The sequence below is a fragment of the Myxocyprinus asiaticus genome, chromosome 6, assembly GCF_019703515.2.
Source record: "Myxocyprinus asiaticus isolate MX2 ecotype Aquarium Trade chromosome 6, UBuf_Myxa_2, whole genome shotgun sequence".
Taxonomy (NCBI): domain Eukaryota; kingdom Metazoa; phylum Chordata; class Actinopteri; order Cypriniformes; family Catostomidae; genus Myxocyprinus; species Myxocyprinus asiaticus.
In genome coordinates, this window is record NC_059349.1 from 1,860,170 (window position 1) to 1,887,800 (window position 27,631).

The 27,631-nt window shown below is 41.9% G+C and overlaps 1 protein-coding gene across 1 annotated transcript in view; it reads left to right on the forward strand.

The window, feature by feature from the left end:
- Positions 1-263: 263 nt before the first annotated feature.
- Positions 264-27,631, forward strand: part of LOC127442861 (uncharacterized) — a 42,604-nt gene continuing 15,236 nt past the window's right edge. Inside the window, exons 1-2 of the mRNA XM_051701136.1 lie at positions 264-363; positions 1,628-1,696. The gene's annotated coding sequence lies outside the window, so the exon portion shown is untranslated. The remainder of the gene's footprint in view (positions 364-1,627; positions 1,697-27,631) is intronic.

A 27,631-nucleotide genomic window follows, 5' to 3' on the forward strand; every position in this document is an offset into this window, starting at 1 on the left:
ATATATATATATATATATATATATATATATATATATATATATATATATATATATATAGATAGATAGATATAGATATAGATATATATATATATATATATAGATATAGATATAGATATATATATGAACATGCAGCCCTGGCTGAACTTTCGGATCTGATATAGTCAGGGAGGGAAGAGGGGAAATGTTGAGAAGACCAAGCTGTCAGCAGGTGGCGGTAATGCACTAATAAGTGTGATCTGCCTATAAACAGAAGAAGAGTCATTGTAACTACACCTAGGGCTGGTTGGCAACAACTGGACTGTGAATGGTCAGGAAACTGCAGAGGGAAGTGATGCATCAGGGACTGAATCAGGATAGATGGAAGTAGGTGGCGGGAGTTATGAATAGTGGGATATGGTTAGGAATAATAAACACAAAAAGAAACGATAGAACAAATCAGATGATAGTGATTGCGACGCGATAAACTATAGTGGAAACGAGGAGAGAGGATTGCAAGGTATTTCCAAAAATTGCGCAAGGAGGGGCCTCATTCGGCGATTGGAATCAAATACAGCTAACACAAACTCTAAATAAGGAAATTGGGGAGGTAAGGAGTTCTAAAATTTTGAGAAATGGATCACTGCTGATTATATGTAAGGATGGAGGACAGCAAGAGAGAGAAAGCAAAATGAATCAAATAAATTGCAGGAAAGTGGAGTGTTCTCTGGCTAATGGTAAAACATTTGTAAGGGGAGTTATCACAGGGATTCCGGTAAACGTATCAGTAGATGTTGTGAAGGAAAATATATGAAATGCAAACATAAATGAGGTCAAACATCTAAAAATAAACAGGAATGGAATTACATGTGATAGTCTCTCGGTTCTGATCACATTTGATGAGGAAATACTCCCGAAAAAGATCTTCATTGGATATATGTGTTATGACGTGAGGCTATATATTCCCCCACCACTTAGATGTTTCAAGTGTCAGAGATCTGGACATGTGGCGGCAGTGTGCAAGGGAAAGCAAAGATGTGGTAAATGTAGTGGAGAACACGAGTATGGCAAATGTGAAGAGGATGCAAAGCTGAAGTTTTGTAATTGTGGAGGGGAACATAGCTCAGCTTACGGTGGATGTAAGGTTAATAAGAGACAGGCTGAGGTGCAACGAGTCAAGGTTGTTCAGGGAATCAGTTATGCAGAGGCAGCAAAGAAGGTTTCAAGAGGTGTGCTAGTGGCTAGACAAACTGACATTAGGAACAAAGATACAGGTAAATGTGAAGTATGAGATAAGCTGAAAGAGGAAACTCTGATAGTAAGAATGATTTTGTTCTGTTTATGGTGGAGATTATTAACTGTTCAGCACAAAGAGCCTGAATTGAAAGGATCAAAATAATTGTAAAATCAGCTGAGAAGTACCTAGATGTGAAAGGGCTGCTCTGGGAAACAGTTACAGACATTCGTAATAGTGCCCGACCGATATATCGGTCGGACGATAATAGCATATATCTCTATCGGCATATATTTTACCGATATGCGCTGATATGAAAACTTTTTTCAGAACATATAATGTAGAGAACAATGCTTTAGAATTGGTGTCATAGCGTGGTTTGTCCAGCAGGGCGTGATCTGACTCTATTGTTTACAGAGCTGAACTGACGGTGGCTCTGCAGACAGGGCGGAGTTAAGCAGTGCAGAGTTCAGCGGTGTCATCACGGTAAGTTGTTAACTAGTCTGTTAAATACATACTGGAAACTTAAACAATGACCCCATCATTTTCCCTTTTCAATATAACGTTAACCATGTCCCTGACAACCATGTCACTCATGTCTATTTGCTGTTAGCCAGCTATAGTTTGCCAGTGCAGCCAGTAATGTAGCAGATTGAATGGTAAACATCACAGCATCTTTTTGCAGCTCACCAGACAACAGTGCGGTGGTGGATTTTCTCTGATGAGTGTTGATTTCACACTATGTTATTACCTAGTTGGTGAGACACAATGCTGGAAAGTAAAAAACAACGTCTGTCTTTTACTCTGTGACAATGAGCTTATAGCTAACTAGCTAATCACGTAGTTACTTTCATTGTTGTCAGCTGAGTGAAAGCTAACATGTAAACATGTATTCACCAAACTGTTTTGATCAGGATTCACAGTTTGGTACCCCCTTCAACCGAACAATTCCAGTCGTATCATTTATAAAATGTAATATTTAAAAGTCTGGTTTTCCACCATTGAAAGTTTCCCCTGAACTTGTATAGCAGAATATGGTGCAACACTGCTGCTGCTGTTTATCTTGACTTGGCAGTATTAATATTGTCAGCATTTGACTGATACTAAACAGTACTGATGTTTATTTAGCTATTTATTTTATTTATTATTTATTTTAATGGTCAGCATTTGACTGATACTAAACATACTGTAACAAACTGGCCATGGAGACGGTGTTAGGATCCATATGCAGGAAGTTTATTAAAGTACACAAACAAACAATCCAAATCGGCAGGCAAATAGAGGTAGTTGTTAAGCAGGCGGTATAATCCAATAAACCAAAAAAACTGTCCAACAAGGCAAACAAAACAAAGGGGTATCCAAAAGGCAGTAAATCCAGGAAAAGGTAAGGCAAGGTAAACTGGCAATACTTCACAAAGTCAAAATGGAACAGCATGGTATTTATATAGTTCCAACAGGAAGTCACCAAAGAAGAAACGGTACAGAGTTAGTATTCAGGAGAGGGCTCCCTCTGGTGGTTGGTAGGAGGGGTAACAACCTCGGATGTTACACATACAGTACTGATGTTTATTTAGCTATTTTATTTAATTTTTTCTTTATTTTTTCTTTATTCTTTATTTATGCTGGGACATCCCCTTGGTCGTGGTGCTGGACGATTAGGATGGGCATGATGAAATTCTTGGATCAGGGACGAGTCCAATATGTCCTTGGCACCTACCCATGATCTCTCCTCTGGTCCGTAGCCCTCCCAGTCCACCAAGTATTGCATCTTGTCATGCCACCATTGAAAGTTGTCATCTTGTCATCTTGAGTCCATGATCTCTCTGACCATATACGCTGGGGCTCCATCTACCTCCAATGGAGGTGGAGGCTCAGAATCCGTGGTTCCAGAGCCAGACGCCAGGTGGACGGGTTTCAGCAAGGACACATGGAAATGAAAGAGAGATGCGGTAATTAGCGGGAAGCTCTAAATGGTAGGTAACTTGGTTTATTTGATGGATAATTCTGAAAGGACCCACATACCTTGGACTGAGCTTCCTGCAGGGTAGCCGCAACTTGAGATCCTTTGTGGACAACCAGACCCTCTGTCCTGGCTGATAGTTGGGATGGGGGCGCCTCCGTCGGTCAGCCTGGAAGCGTTGTGCTCCGACCGCTCGCTGTAGCCAGATATGTGTGCTGCCCCACACCCTCTCGCTTCACCTAATCCAATCGTCCACCGCTGGCACCGTAGAAGGTTCTCCTGACCAAGGAAACATTGGGGGTTGGTAGCCCAGCACACATTGGAAGGGGGTTAGACCCGTAGAGGTATGAGTGAGGGAATTCTGTGCATATTCGGCCCAGGGCAGGAAATCGGTTCACTTCTCCTGTTCACGGCTACAATTACTCTGAAGATATCTGCCTATCTCTTGGTTTAGACTTTCCACCTGTCCGTTGGCCTGAGAGTGGTAACCAGAAGTGAGACTCGCATTGATATCCAGTTGTTTGCAGAAAGCCTGCCAAACTCGGGACGTGAATTGTGGACCTCTGTCAGACACGATGTCCTCTGGTATTCCATAGACCCTAAAGACTTGGTGGAACAAAGCATTAGTGGTTTCCATGATGGTGGGTAAACCCTTGAGAGGGACAAGTCTACATGATTTAGAAAATCAGTCTATTATTACCAGAATTGTAGTGTTACCATGGGAGTTTGGCAGGTCTGTGACGAAGTCGATGGACAAGTGGGACCATGGTCTTTGTGGTATTGGCAGTGGTTGAAGCAACCCCGTGGGCAGTTCTCTGGGGGTCTTGGATTGGACACACACCTGACAAGATTTTACATAGTTACATCATGAATCAAAGTTGGCCACCAGAAGGAATTACACACTAGGGTAACAGTTCTTTGGATGCCAGGATGTCCAGTGCTCAAGGAAGTTTGGACCCATTGGATAGTCCTCTGACGTAGAGCTTGGGGTACGTAGTGCTTGGTCGTGGGGCAGTTAGGAGGTGACAGTTCATGCTGTTGTGCTCGTTGTATCTCCTCCATGATGTCCCAACTAATCGGTGCTATGATGACAGATGGTGGCAGAATGGACCCAGGATGAGGTTGGAGGTAGGGTGAATCATGTCTGCGTGAAAGTGCATCTGCCTTGCTGTTCTTGCTGCCAGGGCGGTAAGTGACTGTAAAATTGAATCTGGTGGAAAAACGATGACCATCGGGCTTGACGTGGGTTCAAACTCTTGGCTGCCTTGATATATTCAAGATTTTTGCGATCGTGATAACCTGGAAAGGGTGGCCTGCCCCCTCTAACCAGTGACGCCATTCTCCGAAAGCTGCTTTCTTGGAAAGTACTTCCTTATTTCCCACATCATAGTTACGTTCTGCTGAGTTCAATTTTCTGGGGAAAAAGGCACAAGGGTAAAGCTTGCCTGGTGTTCCGTGACATTGTGACAGGACCGCTCCAATCCCGCAATCTGAAGTGTCTACCTCAACGATGAAGGGAAGATTGGGGTCAGGATGTTTCAGTATCAGAGCGATCGTGAAGCTTGACTTGAGGGAGATGAAGGCCTGGTATGCGGCATCATTCCAAGGCAATTTGTTGGGCTTTCCCTTGAGCAACGACGTGAGTGGGGCTGCAATGATGCTGCAATTCCTGATGAAACGGCGATAGAAGTTGGCGAAGCCCAGAAACCTTGATTTTTGAAGGTCAAGGCCATTCGGTGACTGCTGTTATCGTAGAGACATCCATTTCTACACCTTGGTGGCTGATATTGTAGCCTAGGAAAGTGGTATGGGAGGTATGGAACTCACATTTTTCTGCCTTGACAGATAGTTGTTGTTCCTGGAGACGTGATAGAACTGTCTTGACCTGCTGGATATGTTGTTCCATGTCTTGTGAGTAGATGAGGATGTCGTCAATGTAAGCCACCACACAATGTTTCAGTAAGTCTCTGAATATCTCGTTGATAAAAGACTGGAAAACTGAGGGGGCGTTAGCAAGTCCATATGGCATGACCAAATATTCATAGTGCTCCCTGGTGGTGATGGAGTTTTCCCACTCATCCCCTTCTCGAATCCTGACAAGGTTGTAAGCACTTCTCAGATCAAGTTTGGTATAGATCTTTGCCTCACGGAGTTGTTCAAGGGCTGAAGGGATAAGCGGTAATGGGTAACGGTACTTAATGGTGACAGAGTTCAGGCTTTGATTGTCGATACAGGGATGTAGACCTTCATCCTTCTCTATGAAAAAGAACCCTTCAGCAGCTGGGGAGGTAGTGGGACAGATGTAACCGGAGGCAAGGGCTTCCTCAATGTAATTCTCCATGGCGAGGGTCTCGGGGTGTGACAATGCATATGCCTTGCTTCTCGGTGGGGCTATATTGGACAGACGTTCAATGGCGCAGTCCCATGGACGATGAGGAGGAAGTTGTGTAGCTTTGATTTTGGTAAACACCTCACTGAACTCTGCATACTCCTTGGGAATCATGGGCTCCTTCTGTGATTCAGGGCTCTCAATACTGGTGAGAAGACAAGGCATGGAAACAGCAACATGGAGACAATGTTTGTGACAAAAACTTGACCATTGCGTGAGCTCACCTTGGTTCCAAGATATCGATGGGTCATGGATGGCCTGCCAGGGATGACCCAGGATAAGAGCATGCTTGGGTGAGTTGATGACATATAGTGAGATTGTTTCTACATGAAAGTCCAACCTTGATGGTTATCAGAACAGTCTGTTGGGTTATGCCAGTACCAATAGGAGTGTTGTCAACAGTGGTGATGTTAATCATTGAGTTCTTGTACAATCTCCTGATTAATGAGATTAACAGCAGCACCAGAATCCACTAAAGCTGTAAAACACTTTACATGGTCACCAATGGAGACCTCTACAGGTAACAGAAAATTATGTGAAACGTGTGATACAGTGTTCATTGTACTCACATTTTTCCTTGATTCAGGAGAACTTGATTTCTTGTATGGGCATGCAACGTTGAGATGACCTGGTGAGCCACAATAAAAGCAAAGGTTTTTGTTGCGTCAACATCGGCATTCCTCCATGGAAACGCGAGCGTAAGCAACTTGCATGGGTTCGGGTGATACAGTGGATGCCTGGGCCTGTACTGAGACTGTAGAATTTGAGGCAAAGTGAAACTGAGGCCGTGAAGCAGGTTATCCATCTTGATGGCCATGGTTATATATTCAGAAAGAGTAGTACCTTCACCCTTACAGGTCAGCTCTGTCCTGAGTTTTAGGTTAAGCCCCTCATGGAAAACAGACTTCAGAACAACATCATTCCATCCACTCTGAGCCGCTAGTGTCCTGAACAGAACTGCATAATCCGCTGCTGATCGATGACCCTGGCGTAGATGAAGCAGCTGTACAAAGATATCTTGGCTGCCCGCTGGATATTCGAAGACTTCGTGGATTTTAGGATCTTTATCCCAAACAGCGGCAGCCCAATCGAGAGCTTTGCCAGTAAGCAGTGACATCATAAAAGCACATTTTCTGGCGTCTTGATAAAATGATGCAGGTTGATTTGAGAAATATACTTTGCATTGTCGTAAAAAACCCCGGCATTTTTCAGCAGAACCATCAAACTTATTAGGTAAAGCAAAGCTTACCGGTTTAGCATGCGGAGCTGGCAGTGAGTGAATGTATTGTGTCAAACATCGTTGGCAGCTCGTAGGTTGTTCAGCTGGACTTGGTAACCCCTTAATACCTCGCACTGGTGCGCAAATGCGGCCTGGAGCTGTGAAACTTCCACTGGATCCATGTTAGGCGAAGTATTCTGTAATGAACTGGCCATGGAAACGGTGTTAGGATCCATGTGCAGGAAGTTTATTAAAGTACACAAACAAACAATCCAAATCGGCAGGCAAATAGAGGTAGTTGTTAAGCAGGCGGTATAATCCAATAAACCAAAAAGACAGTCCAACAAGGCATACAAAACAAAGGGGTATCCAAAAGGCAGTAAATCAAGGAAAACAGGCAATGGTCATAACAAGAGAACAATCAGCAATGGAAAACCGCTTGATAAGGCAGGGTAAACTGGCAATACTTCACAAAGTCAGAATGGAACAGCATGGTATTTATATAGTTCCAACAGGAAGTCACCAAAGTAGAAACAGTACGGAGTTAGTATTCGGGAAAGGGCTCCCTCTGGTGGTTGGTAGGAGGGGTAACAACCTCTGACGTTACACATACAGTACTGATGTTTATTTAGCTATTTATTTTATTTAATTTTTTCTTTATTTTCTCAGTGTTCATTTCTAGAATTTGTTGACAATGTATAATAAAAATGTAAAATATTCTTTGATAAAAATATTTAAGAAAGCAGCCTTCAGAGTACCTTTGCATAGTTATGTTGGTGCAAAATCGATGAAAAATCCACATAGAAAAGGTCTGTTTTCATTCCAGCTCAAAAATTAATTATATCGGCCACCATATCGGTAATCGGTGAATTTTCCCTCTCTAAAATCTGTATCGGTCTCAAAAATCCCATATCGGTCGGGCTCTAATTCTTAATGAAGTATAATGAAATGTAATTTGTATATAGGAGACATGGTTGAAACACACAGTTGGATTTTATTATAAAGGGATATACTGCAGTTAGAAGGGACAGGGAATCTGGCAAAGGAGGAGGAGTGGTAACATTTATACAAAATGGGATGAGCTATAAGGTTATACATGTAAGCACAGATCATGAATCAATTGTGAGTAAGGTATGGACTGACAGAGGTCATATAGATATAATTAACTATTATAATCCATGTGGGAAACAGTGTAATATGGTGTGGGGATTTCAGTTCACATAATTCATTATGGGGGACCAATAGCACAGATGCAAATGGTTTAGTTATTGAAGAATTTATTGATGATCAATGTTTGGTGTGTATTAATAATGGGGAAGGAACACGTTATAATAGCATAAACAACACAGAAACAGCACTCAGTTTGACATCTGTATCTAGTGCAATAGCAGGTGTTAGCACATTGAGTGTGATAAAACATACTGCAGTAGGTAGCGACCGCTACCCGTTAGTGATTAAAGTTGGCACATAGATTTGCTATGATAAGGGAAAGAGAATTCCTAGATGGAAACTGGAGAATGCAAACTGGGAAGCTTTCTAAGGAATTTGTGGAAAAGATGCATGACACTCCAAGAGGAGAACCAGATAGATGTAAATATATTAAATAATGTACTAGTTAATGAAATAATTCTGTCTGCTGAATAAACAATACCTTAGAGTACAGGAGTTAGATGTACTAGAAATGTACCCTGGTGGAATAGCAACTGTAATAAAGATATAAAATCCAGAAAGAAAGCATTTAGACTACTTTTAACTACTATTAAAAACTTCATTCTCAGGATGCTATAATCCAGTAAAAGGGCTCAGGCAATAGTAGGGAGAAAAATAAGAACACAAAAACTTATATTTTGGAGGAAATATTGTAGTAGTATTGGAAGACAGGAGACTCAAGATGGTGCCGAGTATGGCTGCTGCGTTGCGAGCTCCGACACAACATGGTAGTGTTTTGTTTGTTTTGTTCATAATTCTTATGTTTTTTTGTCTTGGATGTTGTCTGCCTTATTGTCTACGACAGACAAACACTTGGACATTGGTTCAGCAATTTCACACCGTAAACCAGACTTCAAATTCCTCAATGCCGACCCGCTGTTTACAAACACGCAAGCGGAGCCCTTTGTCTGGGCAGTCCGGATGCGGAAATGCAGGAGAAAAAGGGGAAAACAGAGCCGGCGTTCTCATCAGAGTAAGATGCCGCGCAAATCGACCCCCGCTACCCAGTATTCTACTGGCAAATGTTTGGTCTCTGGATAACAAGCTCTGTGAGCTGAAAGCACGGATCTCTTTCCAACGAGAGATGAGGGACTGCTGCATTATCTGCCTAACAGAAACTTGGATGTCTGCAGAGATTCCAGACTCAGCCATTGAACCCGCGGGGTTCTCCGTGCACCGAGTGGACAGAGCGAAAGACCTCTCAGGTAAAAGCAGAGGTGGTGGTGTATGTTTTATGATCAACAAATCCTGGTGTGATCAGAGGAACATACATTCTATCAAGTCATTCTGCTCTCCTGATCTGGAATTTCTCATGCTTCTGTGTCGACCATTCTGGCTACCGAGGGAATTCACAGCGGTCATTATCACAGCTGTGTACATCCCCCCACAAGCCGACACAGACCGGGCAATCAAGGAACTGTATGGGAATATAAGTGAACAGGAAACCACGCACCCTGAGGCCACGTTCATTGTGACCTGGGACTTTAATAAAGCCAGTTTCAAATCAGTCGCACCAAAATACCACCAGCACATTATTTTCAACACACGAGGGGACCGGGTTTTGGACCATTGCTACTCTCCCTTCCGGGATGACTACAAATCCCCCCCCCCCCCCCCCCACCATTTGGCAAATCGGACCACTCTTCCATTCTGCTTCTGCCTGCTTACAGGCAGAAACTGAAACAGGAAGCACCCACCCTCAGAACGATCCAGTGCTGGTCGGACCAATCAGAATCTACGCTACAGGACTGTTTTGATCACACGGACTGGGAGATGTTCCGGTACGCCTCTGATGACGACATCGAGCTTTAACACCACCAACTCTAGAAGCATGTGGCAGGGAATTAACATCATCACGGACTTTAAAAGGAATAATAACTCCACCATGAACACTGCTGCCTCTCTCCCGGATGAGCTAAATACTTTTTATGCTCGTTTTGAGGGAAATAACACCGCCCTCGCGGAGAGAGCTCTCGTGGCCGAAGCTACAGAGGTTAGTTCACTCTCCGTCTCTGTAGCGGATGTAACCCGATCCTTCCGACGGGTGAATATCCACAAAGCCGTGGGCCCAGACGCGGCCCGGAATGCTGTCATCAAAGCGTGCACGAACCAGCTGGCTGGTGTTTTTAAAGACATTTTCAACCTTTCCCTCTCTTTGTCTGTAGTCCCCACATGCTTTAAAACATCCACCATTGTGCCTGTTCCAAAGCAATCAAAAATAACTTGCTTAAATGACTGCCGTCCTGTTGCTCTGACCCCCATCATCAGCAAATGCTTTGAGAGACTAATCAGAGATTACATCTGCTCTGTGCTGCCTCTCTCTCTAGACCCATTGCAGTTTGCTTACCGCAACAACCGCTCCACTGATGATGCCATTGCATCTACAGTACACACTGCTCTCTCCCACCTGGGAAAAAAGAACACTTATGTGAGAATGCTGTTTGTAGACTACAGCTCAGCATTCAACACCATAGTGCCCTCCAAGCTAGATGAGAAACTCCGGGCTCTGGGCTTAAACAGCTCGCTGTGCAGCTGGATCCTGGACTTCCTGTCAAGCAGACGCCAGGTGGTTAGAATAGGCAGCAACATCTCCTCATCACTGACCCTCAACACTGGAACCCCACAGGGCTGTGTTCTCAGCCCACTCTTGTATTCCTTGTACACATATGACTGTGTGGCAACACATAGCTCCAATGCCATCATTAAATTTGCTGATGACACGACGGTGGTAGGTCTGATCACTGACAATGATGAAACAGCCTACAGAGAGGAGGTGCACACTCTGACACACTGGTGTCAGGAGCACAACCTCTCCCTCAACGTCAGTAAGACAAAGGAGCTTGTGGTGGACTTCAGAAGAAAAGACAGAGAACACAGTCCCATCACCATCAATGGAGCACCAGTGGAGAGAGTCAACAGCTTCAAGTTCCTGGGTGTCCACTTCACTGAGGAACTCACATGGTCCATCCACACTGAAGTCGTTGTGAAGAAGGCTCATCAGCGCCTCTTCTTCCTGAGACGGCTGAGGAAGTTTGGAATGAACCGCCACATCCTCACACGGTTCTACACCTGCACTGTAGAGAGCATCCTGACTGGCTGCATCTCCGCCTGTTACGGCAATAGCACAGCCCACAACCGCAAAGCACTGCAAAGAGTGGTGCGAACTGCCAGACACATCATTGGAGGTGAGCTTCCCTCCCTCCAGGACACATATACCAGGCGGTGTGTGAAAAAAGCTTGGAGGATCATCAGAGACTCCAGCCACCCGAGCCATGGGCTGTTCTCACTGCTACCATCAGGCAGGCGGTATCGCAGCATCAGGACCCGCACCAGCCGACTCCATGATAGCTTCCTCCCCCAAGCAATCAGACTTTTGAACTCTTGATCACCCACGATCAAAATACATCAGCACTGCACTTTATTACTCTTACTCTTATATCTCACACCGGACTGTCATAAATTATATTATTATTATATTATATTCTCTCTTAACAACTTACTATCAACCGACAGCCTGAATGTCAATACAGTACAATACAACCTACTGTACATTCTATATATACTACTATATATATATATATATATATATATATATATATACTACTATATTTTTTTTATTGACAAATGCGTATCTATATTGTGTGTATTGTATACTGTACAGTGTATGTTATTATGTGTATATTGTTGTGTGTAATTATGTGTATATTAGACTTTAAATTGTGCTGTGTTAATTTGATGATATTATAAATTGGTATATGTCTCATCACTGTCATGACTGCTATGTTGATCGGAACTGCACCCAAGAATTTCACACACCATTGCACTTGTGTATATGGCTGTGTGACAATAAAAGTGATTTGATTTGATTTGATTTGAAGAGAAGTACAGCTGTCAGATATATGGGGCATGATCAGAAGAATGGGGGGGATCAGAAGAAATTATGAGATACCAGTGATGAACAGTGTATGTTATAAAATGTTGGCACACATGAGAGATAACACACTGGACATAGTGTTTTTTTTTTTTATTATTATTTTTATTTATTTTTTATTTTTTTTAATTAACATTTTTTATTGATTCAAAGAAAATTACACAACAGAGAAAAACACAACATATACACACCGAATCAACATTTAACTTTTAACCCTCATTACCTCCCCAAACACCAACCCCACCCTACCCCAAAGAACACCCCTGTGGTCACATAAATAATACACACACACAAACAAATAATAAAATAAAAAATAAATAAATAAAAAATACAATATATAATAAAAATGCATAATTAAACTAAACGTCTCTCTCCTCATCCCTTCCCCTAGAGTCCCCCAAAACTGCCAAATACCTACCCCATTTCCTGAAAAACAAGTCCTCCAGCCCCAGCCTTCCATCTACCATCTTCTCAAAAGCCGCAACCCTCCCCATTTCCGCACACCACTCCGGAAATGGTGGTGCTCCGTCTGACTTCCAACTCCTTAAAATAATTTGTCTCCCAGTCATCACGCCAGTCAGAACCCAATTTTTTATAAATTTGTCCCCCGAATTTATAACTTCCCCATCGCCCAAAATACAAAGTCTGGGGCAAAGTAAAATTTGAGTGCCCAGAATGTCACACAAATAATTCTGAACCTTTAACCAAAAATCTTGGATCTTATCACATCCGCAAAAAACATGGGTTGTGTCTCCAAGTTCTGATTGGCATCGCCAGCAGGTGGGTGTGTCTTTAAGACCAAGCCTATATAATCTAGAGGGGTCCAATAAAATCTTTGTAAAATCTTAAATTGCATAAGGCAAACCCTTGCATCTCTAGATGTAGACTTGACATTTTTCAGAATCTTAGTCCACACTCTATCCTCCAACTCCAAGTTCAAGTCTTTCTCCCATAATCTCTTAATAGAAGTTAAAGCTCCATCCCCCAGACTCTGAATCAGCAGGGAGTAATACACTGATGCCTCATGACCTTTCCTAAAAGCAGTAATCACCTCTTCCAAATTATCTGCCGTTTTAGGGGGGTGTGTGCTACTCCCAAAAATAGTACAGAGCATGTGGCGCAGCTGTAAATACCTATAAAACTGAGATCTGGGAATCCCAAAATGATGACGAAAATTCTCAAAAGATCTCCACTCAACTCTCATACAGGTCGCAGAGTGTAGCAGCCCCCCTCACAACCCACTCTGACCAACAGAAAGGGGACTTGTTGATACATAATTTTGGGTTAAGCCATATGCTCGAGGCAACATTTAAATAAATGTCCGGATTGAATACTCTGGCCACTCTTGTCCAAATCATGTGCAAATGTGAGATAACGGGGTGTGACTTAACTTCTCCGGTTAGTTTGATAGAAATGCTTTGCACTGGCAAAATAGGGGCAAGGACTTCCTGTTCAATAGAAAATCAGGGATGGTCTCTTTCATGTGGAAGCGACCAATGAGCCAGATCCCTGAGACCGAACACATAATAATAAAACAAAATCTTGGGTAGGCCAAGCCCGCCTTTGTCAATCGGCCTATGTAATTTGTTGGAAAGTAGTCTGGGACATTTACCATTCCAAATGAAGGACTTCGCTATGTTATCAAATTGCTTGAAATAAAAGAGGGTAACATGTATAACGAGTGACCGTAGCAGGTAGTTGAATTTTGGAAAACAGTTCATTTTAATAACATTAACCTTCCCAATCATGGATAAATGTAATGAAGCCCATCTGTCCACATCGCTTGAAAAATTTTTAAAGGGTCAAAATTAATTCTAACTAAATCAGACAAATTTGCTGGGAATAAAATACCCAAATACTTAATGCCCTGTTTGGGCCACTGGAAGCAGTACGCTGTCAGAGCCAAAGCTTCGGATTTAGACCAATTTACTTTATATCCTGAGAGTTTGTAAAAGGAATTAATAGTTATGTGAGGCATGGCATAGATCTAGTAGGGTCAGAGACAAATAATAAAATATCATATGTGTAAAGCAAAAGCTTATGTGCCATACTCACGCCACCACCCATAGAAAATCATCGTATCGTGGCTGCTAATGGTTCTAGGGCAAGACAGAACAATAATGGGGAAAGAGGGCAACCCTGCTGAGTGCACCTATTCAGAGTAAAATAGTCTGAAATTAATCCATTTGTTTGTACCGCTGCTACAGGGTGTCTATGAAGTAACTTAATCCATCCAATAAAAGTACTCCTGAATCCATTAATTTCCAAAATCTTCCATATCAAACGCCTTTTCGGCGTCAAGTGAGATGGCAGCGACCGGAGACTGATCATTCGCTACTGACCACATGATATTGATGAAACGCGTAATGTTATCTGAAGAGCTACAACCCCGAATAAACTCCACTTGATCTATATGTATAAGAGATGTCATACATTTTGGCTAACCGATTAAGTAAAGTTTTGACAAAATCTTTACATCTAGCTGGATCAGGGAAATTGGACGGTAACTTTTACACTCGCTTGGATCTTTGTCCTTTTTAAGAATCAGACTGATCTAGGCTTGTGTCATGGTTGGCGGAAGCTTTCCATTCTTTAATGATTCTGTATCAACTTCTAACAAAAGTGGAGCCAATTCTGTAGCATAAGATCTGAAAAATTCAGCGGCAAAACCATCTGGCCCGGAGCCTTGCCTGTAGGTAAGGCCTTAATTACCTCCTCAATCTCGTCCAAGGTTATCTCAGAATCAAGAGAGTTTTTTTTTTCTCAGTCGTCAATTTAGGAAGTTCTAATGGTTCCACAAAGTTTCTAATATCCTCATCCGTAGACGAAGACTTGGAACTATAAAGATCAAGATAGAATTCTTTAAAGGCATTATGGCTGAGGTAAAAAGTTCACCCCCAGCAGATTTCACTGAGGAAATGGTAGAAAAAGGCTCTCTCTGTTTTATATATCTAGCCAAAAGCTTCCCTGCTTTGTCCCCAGACTCAAAATATGACTGTCTTGCCCTGAATAACCAAAACTCCACTTTCCGTGACAAAATAGTATTATATCTGTATTTCAATCGTGTCAATTCTCTGAGGCCATCAGAGGATATTCGGCACTTCAGCTCTGCCTCGGCACTTTTAATATTCCCTTCCAACTCCACGAGTTCTCATGCTTTGGATTTTTTGATGAATGAGGCATACTGTATGATCCGACCCCTAAGAACCACCTTAAGTGCCTCCCACGCCACGCCCACAGAAGATACTGAGGACCAGTTGGTCTCAATATAAACATTGATTTCAGCCTTTAACATTAGTTGGAAATCAGGATTTTGCAAAAGGGATACATTAAAGCGCCAACTATATGATTTCTTTTTCTCTATATGTGGCATCCCCTCTAAACTCACCAGGGCGTGATCTGAGACTAAAATGTTTCCAACTGAGCAATCAACAACAGATGAAATGAGGGATTTAGATATATAAAAAAAAATATTCTAGAATAAATCTTATGGACTGATGAAAAACATTTATAATCCCTACCAGATGGGTTCAAAGGTCTCCTGTAAGACCAAGATATTTACACATCCTTTGAAGGGTCAATGTTGCTCTAGGGGGCTTGCACACTTTTGCTTCACAATGATCAAGGACTGAGTCCATCAAAAGATTAAAGTCTCCTCCCAATATTATATCATGAGGGGTGCCAGCAGCTTGCAACATCCCTTCAAGATCTATAAAAAAGCCCTGATCATCAGCGTTAGGTGTGAATTTCAGCTAAAACAATAATGACTCTCCCAAATTTATCTTTAATCTGTTTGAGACATTTTAATTGTACATATTTATTTATCAGTATAATGACTCCCTTGCTCTTACTTGAGCCAGCACTAAAGAAAACATGTCCACCCTGTATCAAATTTTTCAGCTTCCTGCAGAGAAAGGTGTGTTTCTTGAAGAAACACTATATCATATTTCTTACGCTTAAGAATAAATAACCTTCCTTCTTTTTATGGGGTACCCCAACCCATTCACATTCCATGTGGAGAGAGATAACCTACTCATATTAACATTTGACATATTGATATAATAAAAAAAAATATTGTGTGTCAAAAACAAGATTATACAGACCACATTTCCCATTAGGGCAACAATCAAACCCCAAACCTTCCCCAGAACAAAACAAACAGAAAAAAAGAAAAACATGCACATTAACCCCGTGCATGACAGCGCCAACTGGTGTCAATCCCTCTAAACTCAAAAGGTCCATGTACGCATACGAGAACCCCCGTGACAACTTTGCCATCGGATTGTTTAAGTCCAGTGCTTCTGCACAAATTTTGTGAGGCAAAATTACATAACAGAAAATACTTTGTAAAACAGACCCCAGCCAACAGGCAGAATAAACACAAAGAACATGTAGATTCATTCAGAGAACTGTCTCGAAGATGTGTTCCTCCACAAAACAAATTCCAGCTGATATAAAGCCGTTCAGTTTCCTCGGACAGACAAACAAATGTTCAGTAAGCTGGCTGCTTATGAGTTCAGCAGATGACGTAATCATTCTAATGTCCCTTAAGAATATTCCACAAAAACAAACTCCAGCCAACAGGAGGTACAAGCACAAGGAATGAACAGATTCATCCACAACTGTACTGAAGCAGTATTATTCAACAAAACAAGCTCCAGCCGCTAGGCGGAACCAGCACAAAAAGAAACAAAACAGGCATCCCGGTTCCTCTGTTGATTAAGTGTGTATTGAGGGAGTCAAATTCACTCAGAGGCCACGTAAAAAAAAATACACCATGACTTACTCAGTCCGTCAACTTTATAAAAGATGTCCTTTATGTGAGCATGTAGATATTTTGCGGTCATCCATAATGTCCATTCTCAATCTGGCTGGGAATTTCAGTGTAAAAACGATCTTCCGTTAATGCAAAAGTTTCTTGAAGAAGTGTCATTCTACAAAACAAACTCCAGCCACTAGACGGAGCCAACGCAAAAAGAAACAAAAAATGGCGCCCAGCTTCCTCAGCCAATCGAGTGTATGTTCGGCGAGTCAAACAACTAATATAAGAAACATCAAATGGCTTCCTCACTCCAATGTATTTATGAAGGAGAGTGCCTCTTTTGGACATGTAAATACTTTGCGACCATCCTTCGTTTCTATTCTCAGTTTGGCCGGAAACATCAATGCAAAAGCGATCTTCCATTGATGTAAATGTTTCTTACATTCCTTGAACTGATCATGTTTCTCTCTTGTTGAATTCGCAAAGTCTGGGAACAAGAAAATATTGTCATTCTTCCCAGAGAGCTTTCCTTTGCTCCTCGCCTGGCGCATCACGAGATCTTTATTGGATGATCTCAGAAATTTGGCCAGGATTGATCGGGGCCTGTCTCCCTCAGCAGATCTGCAAGCCAGGACTCTGTGAGCTCGCTCGATTTCCAGTTTATGGCCTGTTATGTTGAGCAGACTCGGGAAGAGCTCTTCCAGGAATTTCACCATATCACTGCCCTCTTCATGCTCAGGAATTCCAACAATCCGTATATTGTTGCTTCGGCTCATATTTTCAAGATATTCCAGTTTTTCGGACGCAGGCGGATTAGTGGATAATTCCCTTTCCGATGACTCCAGATAATCTATCCGTTTCTCAATATCTGACACTCTTGTGACCAACTCAGAGAATTTTGTTTCCATCGGCGTAATCGATCAACGTATTACAGCGAGATTCTCCAAGTCAGCAACAACCTTTGTCAGCATCACTGAGATGTTGGACAGTTGACACTGAATTTCTTCTCCCGACGTGCCTTCCAAATCGAGTCCTTGGCTCGCGGCCTGTTCGGGGGTGTCAGCTTGAGCAGGTAAGTGTCTTTTAATGTCTCCAGAGTCTATGGATTTTGATTTATTTGCCATGTTTACCTCAAAGAGCAAATATGTAATTGGGTGTATCGAATCTCACTGGATTATAACATGAAAATAATTTTAAAAAATAGCAAAGTGTGCAGAGCTCTTGATTCACACGTCTGCTTCTCGCATGGCATCACGTGTTCCCCTGAACTTCCTTCAGTGTGGAAACAAGCAAGAATAGTACCCATTCTTAAACCAGGGAAAGACCCATCAGACCCTTCTAGCTACAGATCTATTGCATTAACATCCCATTTATGTAAAATCATGGAACAAATGGTCACAGAGAGATTAACATACTTCCTAGAAAGTAAAGCTCTTTTGTCTCCGTAAGGATTGGAATACAATGTACTCTGTATTGTGCTTAGAATCAGACATCAGGAAAGCACAGACTAACAAAAGAAGTAGTGATAGCTGTCTTCTTTGATGTGGAAAAAGCATATGATATGCTCTGGAAAGAAGGGTTACTTATTAAGTTAAAGTCATTAGGAATTGGCAGTAGAACATATAATTGGGTTCTGGACTTTTTGTTTGACAGGAAAATACAAGGGAGAGTAGGTGAAGCATATTCCAGAGTATATACGGTGGAGAATGGAACTCCACAAGGTAGTGTATGTAGTCTGTTATTATTCAACATAATGATTAATGACATTTTCTCTCAGGTTGAACAAAACATTGGAAAATCTTTGTATGCAGATGGCAGGGCTTTGTGGTTTAGAGGCTGCAATATACAGTATATTGCCAAAAGTATTCTCTCATCTGCCTTTAGACGCATATGAATTTAAGTGACATCCCATTCTTAATCCATAGGGTTTAATATGACGTCGGCCCACCCTTTGCAGCTATAACAGCTTCAACTCTTCTGGGAAGGCTTTCCACAAGGTTTAGGAGTGTGTTTATGGGAAATTTTGACCATTCTTCCAGAAGCGCATTTGTGAGGTCAGACACTGATGTTGGACGAGAAGGCCTGGCTCGCAGTCTTCGCTCTAATTCATCCCAAAGGTGCTCTATCGGGTTGAGGTCAGGACTCTGTGCAGGCCAGTCAAGTTCTTCCACACCAAACTCGCTCATTCATGTCTTTATGGACCTTGCTTTGTGCACTGGTGCTCAGTCATGTTGGAACAGGAAGGGGCCATCCCCAAACTGTTCCCACAAAGTTGGGAGCATGGAATTGTCCAAAATCTCTTGGTATGCTGAAGCATTCAGAGTTCCTTTCACTGGAACTAAGGGGCCAAGCCCAGCTCCTGAAAAACAACCCCATACCATAATCCCCCCTCCACCAAACTTCACAGTTGGCACAATGCAGTCAGACAAGTACCGTTCTCCTGGCAACCGCCAAATCCAAACTCGTCCATCAGATTGCCAGATGGAGAAGAGTGATTCGTCAGTCCAGAGAACGCGTCTCCACTGCTCTAGAGTCCAGTGGCAGCATGCTTTACACCACTGCATCTGACGCTTTGCATTGCACTTGGTGATGTATGGCTTGGATGCAGCCGCTCAGCCATGGAAACCCATTCCATGAAGCTCTCTATGCACTGTTCTTGAGCTAATCTGAAGGCCACATGAACTTTGGAGGTCTGTAGCGATTGACTCTGCAGAAAGTTGGTGACCTCTGCGCACTATGCGCCTCAGCATCCGCTGACCCCGCTCTGTCATTTTACGTGGCCTACCACTTCGTGGCTGAGTTGCTGTCATTCCCAATCGCTTCTACTTTGTTATAATACCACTGACAGTTGACTGTGGAATATTTAGTAGCGAGGAAATTTCACGACTGGACTTGTTGCACAGGTGGCATCCTATCACAGTACCATGCTGGAATTCACTGAGCTCCTGAGAGCGGCCCATTCTTTCACAAATGTTTGTAGAAGCAGGCTGCATGCCTAGGTGCTTCATTTTATACACCTGTGGCCATGGAAGTGATTGGAACACCTGAATTCAATTATTTGGATGGGTGAGCGAATACTTTTGGCAATATAGTGTATCTTATGTCAATAAGAAAATACAAGCTGCAATATTTGAAGTGGAAAAATGGACTAATAAATGGGGATTCAAATTATATGTAGCAAAAACTCAGGTAATTTGTTTCTCAAGGCGACATAAAATCGCACCCATCTCCTTAAAATTGTATGAGCAACCTCTTGAGCAAGTAAAAGCTGTTAGGTTTCTTGGGGTTTGGTTTGATGAAAAGCTTACATGGAAAATTAATCTGGATAAAGTTGAGAATAAATATAAAAAGGTTTGTCAGGACAGGAATGGGGAGCAAGTAAAGCATCTCTGCAAAATATATACTGGGCACTCATGAAATCTGTCTTTGATTATGGATGTGTAGCTTATGTGTCAGCAGCAGAGTCAAACCTCAAGAAATTAGATGTGTTACAAGCCAAGGCCCTGAGAATCTGTAGTGGATCATTCAAAACATCTCCAGTATCAGCGATGCAGGTGGAAATGGGAGAAATGCCTTTAAGGATCAGAAGAGTGAAGTTAATGCTGGCATACTGGGTTAATCTCCAGGGACAATGTGATACACATCCTGTCAAAAGTGTTTTGAAAGACTGCTGGGAATATAATGAAACACATTTTACAAGTTTGGGTGGATAGGTGATGCGAAGGCAGGAAACCTAGGGTTACACCAATTAAAGTACAGCCACACAGTCTCAATTTCTTCCATTCCTCCCTGGTTATTCCCCTTGCCAATTGTTGATCTCAATATACAGCAGGAATTGAAGGACAAATCTAAACAACTTCCAGTGTGGTATATTGTCCAGAATTATTTTGAGAAGCATTTTTCAGAATCAGTGTTTTTATTCACAGATGGCTCCAAAGATGCTGATACAGGGTGTGCAGGTGCAGCAGTATACATCCCAATGAGTGAGTCTTATATTAAGAAAGGGTAACTGACCATTTGTCAGTATATGCCACAGAGCTATTGGCAATATTATTGGCCCTGCAGTGGATAGAGGAGAAGGAAATAAATTACACCGTCATTGCATCTGATAGCTACTCAGCACTTGCAAGCATAAGATCTGGCAGGTCATCATTTAGGATGGATATTATCAATTAAATATTCCTCATGATGTATTTTGTTTATGCAGCCTCCGTGTGATTAATACACAATTGACCATTCGAGAAACCGGGACGCCTGTTTTTTTTTGTGTTTTTTTTGGCTGGTTCCGCCTAGCGGCTGGAGATTGTTTTGTGGAATAACACTCTTCGGGACAGTTGTGGATGAATCTGTTCATTCTTTGTGCTTATGCCTCCTGTTGGCTGGAGTTTGTTTTTGTGGAGTATTTCTGCACGACATTGGAATGATTACTTCATTTGCTGCACTCATAACAGCTGGTTCACTGAATACTTGTTTATCTGTCCGAGGAAACTGAACGGCTTTATATCAGCTGGAATTTGTATTGTGGAGGAACACACCTTTAATGACTTTAATCTTTTGATGGACTCAGTTCTTGATCATAGTGAAGCAAAAGTGTGTAAGCCCCCTAGAGCAACAGTGACACTTCACAGGATGTGTAAAAATCTTGGTCTTGCTGATATCTGGCGACTTTTGAACCCATCTGGTAGGAACTATACATTTTTTTTCATCATTTCATAAGATTTATTCTAGAATAGATGTATATATATATATATAAGTCCCTCATTTCATCTGTTGTTCATCAGTCTCAGATCATGCCCTGGTGAGTTTAAAGATGTTGCCACATACAGAGAAAAAGAAATCATACAGCTGGCGCTTTAATGTATCCCTTTTGCAAAATGCTGATTTCCAACAAATATTAAAGACTGAAATCAATGTTTATATGGCGACCAACTGGTCCTCAGTATCCTCTGTGGGCGTGGCCTGGGAGGCACTTAAGGTGATTCTTAGGGGTCGGATCATACAGTATTCCTCATTCACCAAAAAATCCAAAGCACGAGAACTCGTGGAGTTGGAAGGAAATATTAAAAGTGCCGAGGCAGAGCTAAAGCGCCGAATGTCGTCTAATGGCCTCAGAGAATTGACACGATTGAAATACAGATATAATGCTATTTTGTCACGGAAAGTGGAGTTTTGGTTATTCAGGGCAAGTCATATTTTGAGTTGGGGGACAAAGCAGGGAAGCTTTTGGCTAGATACAGTGCATCTGGAAAGTATTCACAGTGCTTCACTTTTTCCACATTTTGTTATGTTACAGCCTTATTCCAAAATTGATTAAATTCATTATTTTCCTCAATTCTACAAACAATACCTCATAATGACAACGTGAAAGAAGTTCGTTTGAAATCTTTGCAAATTTATTAAAAATAAAAAACGAAAAAAAAAAAAAAACACATGTACATAAGTATTCACAGCCTTTGCCATGACACTCAAAATTGAGCTCAGGTGCATCCCGTTTCCAGTGATCATCCTTGAGATGTTTCTACAACTTGATTGGAGTCCACCTGTGGTAAATTCAGTTGATTGGACATGAATTGGCAAGGCACACACCGGTCTATATAAGGTCCCACAGTTAACAGTGCATGTCAGAGCACAAACCAAGTTATGAAGTCCAAGGAATTGTCTGTAGATCTCCAAGACAGGATTGTATCGAGCACAGATCTGGGGAAGGGTACAGAAAAATGTCTGCAGCATTGAAGGTCCCAATGAGCACAGTGGCCTCCATCATCCGTAAATGGAAGTTTGGAACCACCAGGACTCTTCATAGAGCTGGCCGCCTGGCCAAACTGAGCAATCGGGGGAGAAGGGCCTTAGTCAGGGAGGTGACCAAGAACCCGATGGTCACTCTGACAGAGCTTCAGCATTTCTCTGTGGAAAGAGGAGAATCTTCCAGAAGAACAACCATCTCTGCAGCACTCCACCAATCAGGCCTGTATGGTAGAGTGGCCAGATGGAAGCCACTCTTCAGTAAAAGGCACATGACAGCCCACCTGGAGTTTGCCAAAAGGCACCTGAAAGACTCTCAGGCCATGAGAAACAAAGATTGAACTCTTTGGCCTGAATGGCAAGCGTCATGTCTGGAGGAAACCAGGCACCGCTCACCTGGCCAATACCATCCCTACAGTGAAGCATGGTGGTGGCAGCATCATGCTGTGGGGATGTTTTTCAGCGGCAGGAACTGGGAGACTAGTCAGGATCGAGGGAAAGATGAATGCAGCAATGTACAGAGACATCCTTGATGAAAACCTGCTCCAGAGCGCTCTGGACCTCAGACTGGGGCGAAGGTTCATCTTCACAGCCAAGATAACAAAAGAGTGGCTCTGGGACAACTCTGTGAATGTCCTTGAGTGGCCCAGCCAGAGCCCAGACTTGAACGCGATTGAACATCTCTGGAGAGATCTGAAAATGGCTGTGCACCGCCACTCCCCATCCAACCTGATTGAGCTTGAGAGGTCCTGCAAAGAAGAATGGGAGAAACTGCCCAAAAATAGGTGTGCCAAGCTTTTAGCATCATACTCAAAAAGACTTGAGGCTGTAATTGGTGCCAAAGGTGCTTCAACAAAGTATTGAGCAAAGGCTGTGAATACTTATGTATATGTGATGGATGATGAAGGCCAATGTGCTCACTGGGACCTTCAATGCTGCAGACATTTTTCTGTACCCTTCCCCAGATCTGTGCCTTGATACAATCCTGTCTCGGAGGTCTACAGACAATTCCTTGGACTTCATAACTTGGTTTGTGCTCTGACATGCACTGTGGGACCTTATATAGACAGGTGTGTGCCTTTCCAAATCATGTCCAATCAACTGAATTTACCACAGGTGGACTCCAATCAAGTTGTAGAAACATCTCAAGGATGATCAGTGGAAACAGGATGCACTTGAGCTCAATTTTGAGTGTCATGGCAAAGGCTGTGAATACTTATGTACATGTGATTTTTTTCGTTTTTTATTTTTAATAAATTTACAAAGATTTCAAACAAACTTCTTTCACGTTGTCATTATGGGGTATTGTTTGTAGAATTTAGAGGAAAATAATGAATTTAATCCATTTTGGAATAAGGCAGTAACATAACAAAATGTGGAAAAAGTGAAGTGCTGTGAATACTTTCCGGATCCACTGTATATAAAGCAGAGAGAGTCTTTTTCTACCATTCCCTCAATGAAATCTGCTGGTGGTGAAATATTTATCTCAGCCATAGATATTAATAATGCTTTTAAAGAATTCTATCTTGATCTCTATAGTTCCACGTCTTCGTCTACTGGTGTGGATATTAGAGACTTTGTGGAACCATTAAAACTCCCTAAACTGACCACAGAGCAAAAAAATTCTCTTGATTTTAAGATAACCTTGGAGGAGCTTGACGAGGTAATTAAGGCCTTTCCTACAGGCAAAGCTCCGGGGCCAGATGGTTTTGCCGCTGAATTTTTTTTATCTTATGCTACAGAACTCGTTCCACTTTTGTTAGATGTTGATACGGAATCATTAAAGAATGGAAAGCATCCTCCAACCATGACGCAAGCCTGGATCAGTCTGATTCTTAAAAAGGACAAAGATCCAAGCGAGTGTAAAAGTTACTGTCCAATTTCCCTGATTCAACTAGATGTAAAAAGTTTGTCAAAAATTTTGGCTAACCGATTAAGTAAAGTTATGACATCGCTTATACATATAGATCAGGTGGGGATTATTCGGTGCCATAGCTCTTCTGATAACATTAGGAATTTCATCAATATCATGTGGTCAGTAGCGAATGATCAGACTCCGGTCGCTGCCATCTCACTTGATGCCGAAGAGGCGTTTGATATGGTAGAATGGGATTATTGTTTGGGAATACTTTTATTGGATGGATTAAGTTACTTTATAGACACCCAGTAGCGGCGGTACAAACAAATGGACTAATTTCAGATTATTTTACTCTAAATTGGGGCACTCAGCAGGGTTGCCCTCTTCCCCCATTATTGTTCTGTCTTGCCCTGGAACCATTAGCAGCCGCGATAAGAAAGGAATAATTTTCCAGGGGTGGTGGCGGGAGGAATGGCGCATTAGCTTTTGCTCTATGCAGATTATATTTTATTATTCATCTCTGACCCCACTAGATCTGTGCCTTGCCACCACAGAATTATTAATTCCTTTTCTAAGTTTTCAGGATAAGAGTCAATTGGTCTAAATCCAAAGCTTTGGCTCTGACCACGTACTGCCCAGTAATGGCTTTCCAGCCAGGCACTTTCCAGTGGCCCAAACAAGGCATTAATTTCAATTAATTTAAGGAGTTAATTTTGACCCCTTAATAAAACGGTTTTTGAGAGAGGTGGACAGGTGGGCTTCATTACATTTATCTATGATTAGGAAAGTTAATGTTATTAAAATTAATTGTATTCCAAAATTCATTTACTTGCTGCGGTCTCTCCCTGTAGATGTCCCCCTCTCTTTTTTCAAGCAATTTGATAGCATAGCGAAGTCCTTCCTTTGGATTGGTAAGCATCCCAAATTACATTTCAATAAGTTACATAGGCCAATCGACAAAGGTGGGCTAGGCCTACCCAAGATTTTATTTTATTATTATGCTTTTGGTCTTAGGCATTTGGCTCATTGGTCGCTTCCACCTGAGAGAGCCCCTCCCTGGTTCTGTATAGAACAGGAAGTTCTTGCCTCTATTTCACCATTGCAGAGACTCTCTATCAAATTAATCAGAGAAGCTAAGTTACATCCCGTTATCTCGCACTTGAACTCGGTATGGACAAAAGTGTCCAGACTGTTTAATTCGGACACTTTTTTAAATGTTGCCTCGAGCATATGGCTGAACCCCAAATTATGCATCAACAAGTCCCCTTTTTGCTGGTCAGAGTGGATTGGGAGGGGGGTTACTATACTCGGTGACCTATATGAGAATGGAGTGTTGAGATCCTTTCAAAATTTGGTTCAACTTTTTGGGATTCCTAGATCTCAGTTCTATAAGTATTTACAGCTGTGCCACCTACTCTGTACTGTTTTTGGGAGTGGTTTACACCCCCCTAAAGCGGCAGATACTCTGGGAGTGGTGATTACTGCTTTTGGAAAAGGTCATGAGGCATCAATGTATTACTCCCTGCTAATTCAGAGTGTGGGGGACGGAACTTCAACTTCTCTTAAGAGATTTTGGGAGAAAGATCTAAACTTGGCATTGGAGGAGGGAGTGTGGGCTAGGATTCTAAAAAACGTAAAATCTGCATCTAGAGATGCAAGGGTTCACCTTATGCAATTAAAGATTTTACATAGAGTCTACTGGACCCCCTCTAGAGTGCAAAGGCTTGATCTTAAAGACACACCCACCTGCTGGCGATGTCAATCAGAAGTCGGAGACACAACCCATGTCTTTTGGGGATGTGTTAAAATTCCAGAATTTTAGGGCAGAGATGGGGCGGTCATTGATGTAGGGGATAAGTACATGAAGAATTAGATCCTGGCTGGTGTTATGATAGGCAGACAGGTTATCCTTAGAGGATGGAAGTCAGCTGGAGCCCCCTCGTTTTGTGAGTGGTACAAGGAGATGGGCAGGGTAGTGGAAGAGTTATCATATAGAAGGCTAGGCAACATGGATATGTTCATCAGGAGGTGGGGCGGCTATTTGGCCTTTTTGGAGGGCTCTCGGGGTGGGGCAGTGGAGGGAGACGTGTTGTTTTAAATGTGTGTGTTGTAGCCTTTTTGTTTTTGAACGTATACTTTCCATTATATATTTCTAAATATTTTCTACTGTTTTATTGTCTTTTTGTGTGGCTTTGTCAATTATGTTTGACCACTGGGGTATCTGTTTGTGTTGGGTGGGGGGGTTAATGTTCAGGAGGAAGGGTTGTAAATAATATAATGTGATTCTAAATATTTTTTTATTTTTATTATTTTTATATATGTTATATGGGATCAATAAAACTGTTAATAATAAAATAAGATGTGTACAATGTGGAGGGGAGCATGAGTTTGGGAAGTGTGAGGAAGGAGTAGGATTGAAATGTTGCAATTTCAGAGGTAGTCATAATGCGGCATACAGAGGTTGTGAGGCGAGGAAAAGGGCAATGGAAGTACAACAGAAAAAAAATCTAAAATAACCTAACGTATGCTGAAGTAGTGAAAGTAGTAAATACTAGGAATAAGCAGAGTGGAAAAGAAAGAATGGAGCATGGTAAAGGGATTGAAGGAACAGGAAGAGTAATTGGTGAGGGTAGATTATCAGAAGACACAATGATAGTAAACAAAAAAAACTTTGTGCTCTTCATGGTAGAAGTGATTAACTGTACTGCACAAATGGAAAGAAGAACGGAACAGATCCAAATAATTGTTAAAGCGGCAGAGAGATTTCTAGAGATAAAAGGATTGAAATGGGAAGATATAAGGAAAAGTCTTAATACAGAATCTCAGTCAAATCAGGAGACATGTGTTGGTTAGTATTGTTTATGTTAATTTTCTTACAATGGAATGCCAGAAGCCTTTGCGCTAGTGGTCAAGAATTTAAAGGGTACATAAACCAAATGAAAGAAAAGCCAGACATAATATGCATTCAAGAGTCATGGCTGAATCCTAGATTAGATTTTGTTTTAAAAGGATATATAAGTGTGGGAAGAGATAAGGAGGAAGGTAAAGGTGGTGTGTAACATTTTAAAAAAAGGGGAATGCCTTATAGAATTTTGGAGAATATATAGTAGTGGAAATATGGATTGAAAAGAAGAATTATGTCATAATAAACTTTTATAATCCATGTAACAGGTTAATACAGGAGAGTATGGAAGAAATAAAATGCCTAAGTGGTGAAAGGGTGATATGGTGTGGGGATTTTAATGCCCATAATAATTTATGGGGAGGAATAACGACAGACACAAACGGTCAGGTTATTGAAGAGCTGGTGGAAAGGGAAATCTTTGTTTGCTTAAATGATGGAAACTCCAC